Here is a 7,734-nt window from a genome sequence, read left to right as displayed (position 1 = left end):
AAAGTAACGTACGTAGTACTACAACTAACTTACGGTACGACCTACGTATATATATATATATATATATATATATAATAATAATATATATATATATATATATATAAATACGTATATATATATATATATATATAGGATGGTTGTTATTTTAACAATTTTTGAAATTTAATCGGAACATTCTCTAAAGTAGTTCAATATCTCAAAAAAGTAATACCAGATTTTTTTCAGATTTTTTTGAATAATTTTAACTCGTGCTACCAGAACACGAGTAGACAGAAAGACACTTTTGTGGACAAAATTTAGCCGAGTTTTTAACAATTTTAAAGTTTTTTCTTTTAATTTACTCGAAATTGAATAAATTAAATTTTGCGTAAATTTTGATTAATAATCCAAAATAAAAATTGCCGATCCAATGAAGTGAGCAGAAAAACAAAAAAAATCAAAATTATACAATAACAAATGGATCGGCAATTTTTAATTTGAATCGTAATCAAAATTTATGCAAAATGAGCGTTTAGCTCATTCAATTTCGAGTAAATTAAAAAAAATTTTAAAATTGGTTATAAATTAAAATTCAAGATAAGAAATTTCGTTTTTCTTGTCTTGACCATTTCTTGACATTGTATTTCTTATCTTGAATTTAAGAATCTTGAATTTCTTGAAATTTCTTAATTTTTTAAGCAGAGCCCTTGTGACTCTTTGACTACGTCACGTCGTAAGAGATAATAAGAAAACATACGTATAAAGTGAGTTGTCTCGTAGTTACTATGTTTAAATTTATGGTTTAAAAGTGCACTTATAATGTTTATTATGCACAAATCTATGAATAAAGATTAAAAATATTTTTCAAATTATCATTTTTAATATCATGAAGTTACTACCAAATGTAACTATTTCAGAATGTAACTATTAGATTCCTAAGATTATTAGATATAATTCTTATTATTATAATTACTATATATTTTAATCATTTCTGATTTATTTGATACTATTAGAATTGATACTATTAGAAGTTTATACATAATATATTTTTGCAAATAATCTCGCAATATTAATTTTATATATATTCCTTTACATAAATGTAAAGGTTAATATCGGGTACAACAAGGATGTATCGGTGAGTATAATTTAATTTGATTGAGATCAGGGACTTTTCAATAATCGATTTACACTCTGCTCATATGCTATTTTGCTATTTAGTGAAAATGAATATGAATATATATTTCTATATTATATAACCTGTTACAAGTACCAATAAATACAATTGAAAAAGTTGAAATCTAACTTATTTAAAACTTTTCAAATCAGAAATAAAATAATAAAATATTAAAATAATAAAGTATTAAAAATAAAAACTGTCACGGAAATTCAAGAAATTTCTTGATTTATGAAGAAGTCTTATCAAGAAGTAGTCTTAGTCTTGATAACAATGTCTTGTCTTGAAATCAATTTCCAATTTCTTGTTTTGGTCTTGTCTTCAAGACAAAACCAAAATAAGATTTCTTGAATTTTTTGATCTTGATGAAAGCTATTCTCCACCTACTTATTTTCCACCTATCTGTGCCCCGACGGCACGCGTTAAAATTGTTCAAAAAAATCTGAAAAAAATCTGATGTTATTTTATTGAATCATTTTAGGGGGATGTCCCGATTAAATTTCAAAAATTATTGAAATAATAACCGTTCTAATATGTGCATACATAAATAAAGTGCAATAGTTAGTTTTTGAGAAATAAAAGGATATCTCTTTAGGAGATTTATGTCAGTATTGATAATTTTTCCCTATGTATAAACATACACATATGTAGACTTCGGCTCAGTCGTTCGCAAGATTTTGACGTGGTTGTCAGCAAACAATTTAAAATTCAATCGTATTTCAAGATTTTAATTACTATGTCTAAAACGTAAGCATTGCATGTAAGCAAATGCATTAAATCAAAGTTTTAGTTTTATGATATAATGTCCTGCGTTATTCTAATTTTATAGATCTTTTTTATTATGATGTAGTCTGCCTTTGAGACATTATTCTGTTTTTTCCTTCTTACTTTTCGTAATAGCTATAATCTGTTTATTATAATTTTATTGTTCGAAATCAATCTGTTTTCACCATCGAACATAAAATAGATTTTGTCCATTGCTCATTGAATTATGTCTAATCTCTATTTATTAGATTTCAAAACATGACAAGCAATTATACGATTTACTTTTAATATTTCATTTTTCATTATATTACTATAAACTTATATTAGTCATTTATATAAGCTTCTGCTTTTGACCTTGATGACGGTATCTTATTTACATGTTTGTACTCAAATTGAATTACATTTAACTATTTTCACTATTTTTCAATGTATCAAGTTCTCAATCTAATATTTTATTTAAATCAGAAAAAAGTAAAGAAACATTCATGTATAGAATAAACGTTCCAAATTACATATCATTTTATTCCATGATAGGTGCCATGATCTAGTTTTTATTTGACGTTTTTTAGATGATATTTCAATTTCAAAACTCCATTGTGAAATATTTTGACAGACGGTGAAAATAACTTGTGCCTTTTTAACTCTAAATTAAAATCAATTAAAAGTTTAAAAAGTAGCTTATATAGCAATATTATAACTTGGAAGAATATGTAAAGATATTTTTGTATATTCTCAAACAGCAATGAAGTCTAAAATTGTACATAAAGATGTCTTTAAGTCTTTTAGCAAAAAACGTCTTATAACTTGATTTTAGATACTTTTTGTTGTTTGGATTACTATTCAAATAAAAATATTTCAAAAAAATATCAGCAGATACCTATGTAAATTTAGGTGTAATAGACAGTTTTTATTACTAATTTTATTAAGTTGCCTCCTGAAAAGTCTTGAGATGTAACGTAAAATGCTTTGAACAAATGCGCATATATTGCAAAGTTAGTTTGCCCATTTTCAAAGCAATCTCTCACTTTCTTATTAAATTGAGCTCTTTCCCAATGGGGAGAAAATATTTTTTAAAGATTTATTATTTATACATTTCACGATTTGTTTTCAAAATAACATTTCTTTAACGTTTATTTAACGTTTTTTAAATGTTTATTTATAATTAATTTTACATTTTATGATTCATTTCCAAAATAAAATTTTTTAAACATTTATTTAATGTTAAATAATTGTTTATTTTACATTAATTTTCTGTTTGATTAATGTTTCAAAGGAACATTTATTAAATATTTATTTTAATGTTTATTAAATGTTAATTTAACACTAGTTTTTTGTTAATGATGTTCTGAAAAAACATTTTTTTAACATTTATTTAACATTAATTAAACATTCATTTTACATCAATTATTTATTTGAAATTTATTTGATGTTTGGAAGAAATATTTTTTAAATGTTTATTTCACATTTATTAAATGTAAATTTTACACTAATTTTTTGTTTGAAATAATGTTTGGAAGTAACATTTTTTAAACGTTTATTTAATGTTAATTAAATATTTCTTCGATATTAATTATTCATTTGAAACAGTATTTTGAAGAAATATTTTTTAAATGCTTATTTAATGTTTATTAAATGTGTTTTTTACATCAATTGTTCATTTAAGATAATGAACTTGAATGAACTTGAAGAAACATTTTCTAAACGTTTAGTTCATATTGGACCATCATGCCGCAATGGAAAAGAAATGTTTTTTGAACGTTTATTTTCATTAATTTTTACATTTCACGATTCATTTTCAGGATAATATTTATTTAATGTTTATTAATGTTTTTAAATGTTTATTCGTAGTGAATTTTATGATTCGTTTTCAAAATAAGATTTTTTAAAGATTTTTTTAAAGATTTTTTATTTAATGTTCGTTTTATGTTATTAATTTTTCATTTGAAATAATGATTCGAAGGAACATTCTTAAACGTTTATTTGATGATTATTAAATGTTTGTTTTACATTAAGTTTTCGTTTGAAATAATATTTCGAAGGAACATTTTTTAAAATGTTTGTTTGACATTTATTAAATATTTGTTTTATGTTATTTATTTATTTAAAATATGATTTAAAAAACATTTATTTAACATTTGTCTGTTTAATGTAAATGTCAAAAAAATTTTATCATTTTCTGAAATTCAAATTAATAAAAAACGGTTTGGAATAAAATAATAATAACGGAAGAGAAGTTAAACCAGTACAATTGTATTAAATGTATCATTTATAAACAATATTATAAGAACTGTGTCCATCGAGTTATAAGTAGTGTAATGGATAAGGTATGAGATTCATAACCCTGAGGTCTCAAGTCTAAACGCGGTAAGTAAAAAAGATAAAAATATAATTAAAAATTACAATTAATAAAATTAATTGTCTAAGATTATATTGGGTTAGAAGTAATTGCGTTTTTTTAGCTGAAAGTTATATAATATCTTCGTCAATAGTGAATGAAATTTAAATTTAAAAAAGGATTTTAAAGCTTGAAATCTCTACTTTTAAAAGCTACATTTTTTAAGTTTATACGAGTTTGGTAATTTTTACATACCAAAAATTACGAGCTGAAAAAGACGGAAAATTTGCTTTTCATTTTGTGGGTGTTGCTTCTCATTTTGTAACGTGTCCAAAACAAATTTGAGAAAATTTTCGATTACCTATCGCGAAAGCTTTCCCTACAAAATCGTTTTTTTTAAATATTCCTATTTTTGGTTACTGAGTTATCGTGGATTAAATAAGAAGATCATTTTGACTTTAATTGCTCATAACTTCGTTAAAAATTGTCGTATTGCAATTTAAAAAAGAGATTCTTAAAGCTGAAACTTTATCAAGATATATTTACAATATATTAGTTGGTAAGAAAGTAATTGCGGTTTTTACTAATAGATGCCGTTTAAAAAAACGTAATTACTTTCTTGCCCAATAGATAAAAAATAAATTAAGAAAAAAATTTCTGCGTTGTACAATAGTTTTTCTAATTTTATTCATATAATTTTAACATTAAAAAAAACGTTTCTTTAAACATTTGAACAAACGTTTTTTTAATGAAAAAAAAGGATTTTTCATGTTATTTTAAACGTTATTTTCATCAAAAACATTTTCGTTAAATCTTTTAAAAAAAAGTTTTTCCATGAAATATTAAAAAAATGTTTTTTTAGTATTAAATAAACGTTTTTTTTACAATTATCCTCTCTATATCTTGATAATCAAATCACTTAGATGATAACATTAAAATAGTTTTAAATAAAAATCGAGTATTATTAACATTTTTTAACATTATTATTTTTAAACATTATATATATATATATATATATATATATATATATATACATATATATATATTATTATTTATTAAATTTTAATAGGTACGCGAACTCCTATAAGCGCCTTTAACCGACCGTCTTTAATATGATTTATACGACAGATTTTAACATCTGTAGTTATGAAATTGGTCAATCATTACTAAATATTAAAATATTAACAGACTCATAATCTTAAAAATAAACAAAAGTCAAGGCCAATTAGAGTCAAGGTGATGAAGATACCAGAGATTAAATTCAAAGATTAATTTCATAATGTTTAATCTTCTTTATCAAATGTTTCGGCTCTCTTTGGAGCCATCCTCAATAATGATATATTTCTCATCATTGATCCTTCCGTCCAAAGTGAATCATTATCAGGTTCCCAACTACAGTGGAATCTGATTTGCAATATTACAAATAACAAATAGTCAATATTAATAAAAACTAAATCAAGTAACTCACCTCAAACGGAAAGTTCAACATTTAAATAAAGTTTTAGATGTTTCCATTAACAACTAACGTCAAATTATTTTTTAATATTTAAACAATTTTTAACTTATTATTCATATTAGTAATGATTAAAATTTCAATTGTCTTGCTCAGATAGTCAGAAGCGTCTAACGGATTAATTTCAATTGAAAGGACATTCCGCAAAACAAAGTAATTATACCATATATTTTATTGAAAATACAATTTACAAGATATAAACTTAAAATACAAAATATATTGCTAAAAAAGAATAAAGTCATGAAACAAGTTCTAAGGAATGATGACGCTTTTAAAAAAAATTTTTTTATTTTCATTTTTTATTTTAATTCTATATATTAGGAGTGTGATTTAGTTTTGAGGGTTTTTTTCTCAAAAACTAATTTATTTAAACAAGGTAATAAACGAATACTTTTGTTGGGAATATATGATCGGGTGAACGAGAGGTAAAAAAAAAGAATTCTTTTCTAAAAGAATTTATTATAGATTACACGCGTAGCTGTATGATGTAACGGAAAGTGAGTGTGAAAAAAAAGTGAGGAGAACAACAATGAGACATCTATCGTTGAAAATGAAAAAGGAGGACATCGAGCTCAAGTGCGGACATGTAAAGGAGGGCTGAATTAAATAATATATCATAGATAATCTACCACGGGTTACAAATGTAAAAGATCGATAAAACGATAAGAAGAAATAAACAAAATGTAAGAGCTCTGTTTAACTTTAACAACCTTAATCAAAATATGTTCCTTTGTTTTGTATAATTTTTTCCCATCTTTCTGGCAAAAGATGGATTCTGCGACAATAAAAAGATTCTTCTTTGGAGTTGATCCAATTTTTAATAAATTTTTACATTTTTGAAATTATGAAAATGTATTCTCTAGAGCATGTTGCATCGATCGGAACAAGTGAAAATCAGATGGAGAATACGCGGGTGCGGTAAAACTTGCTATTGAAGCTCTAATAGTGTTTATTTCACTATAATAATACAACATATATAATAATACAACATGACGTCGAGTATTGTTATGAACAAGGATCACTTTGCGTCATTTACTCAATTGGAGATCGTTTTTAGTCTAATGCTTGCTTCAATTTGTATATTTGTTATTAATAATGATTAGCTGACAGTTTATTTCGGATTTAACAGTTCATAGTATACAATATCTTCTTGATCTCATTAAATACATAACAATACCTTGAACTGAACCGCGAATATTGCTCCTCGAAGTGAATGTTGCTGGTTGGCCTGGATCAACTAATAATTTTTTTCGGTTGGAATTATCAAAATAGATTCATTTTTCAATTCCAGTAACAATTTGATACAAAAAAACTCTTCTTTTTTTGTCTGCATTTACCGATAACTGATATGGAATTTTCCTTCTTTGTGAATCTTTTCCATATCATGTAAACGTTTAGTAATTGTTGCACGATCAACATTTCTCATTCTCTGGCAAGTTCTGAAGTGGATTGTGCTGGATTTTCGTCCAATAATGCTTGTAAATATGTATTTTTCAGCTTTTTTGGTTATCCCAAGTGACCTTTGTGCGTTAACATTGAAATCTTTATAGAAATCAGTCATCATCTTCGAGTATTTTACTGCTAAATTGATGTATTTATTAATTATGCGGTATAAGGGACTGTCCTGCAATGATTTAGATATATTTTGTCAAAGTCATGACCCCAAGTAACCTTGGAATTTAATCGTCGCTCGTTTTTCCTTAAAAAGTTATTAACAAAAAAAGTTGATCGATAAATCTAACTTTTGGTCACAACTGCGCTCCGATATAACAAATTCCTTCTTTGCTTTAACAACGCAAAATATTTTCTCATATAATTTCTTATAATTTTTGTGTCTTTAGAATAGAGAATTTGTTCGAATTTCTATGCTTATATGTGGAATCTTACGACTACAATCTATTGTATATAGTGTGGAGATATAAAAATAATACTTTTGCTAAATTTTTTTGTTTATTTGATTTATTCAGT

The sequence above is a fragment of the Atta cephalotes genome (assembly GCF_000143395.1).
Source record: "Atta cephalotes unplaced genomic scaffold scaffold00007, whole genome shotgun sequence".
Taxonomy (NCBI): Eukaryota; Metazoa; Arthropoda; class Insecta; order Hymenoptera; family Formicidae; genus Atta; species Atta cephalotes.
Note: the sequence above shows the minus strand (reverse complement) of the source record.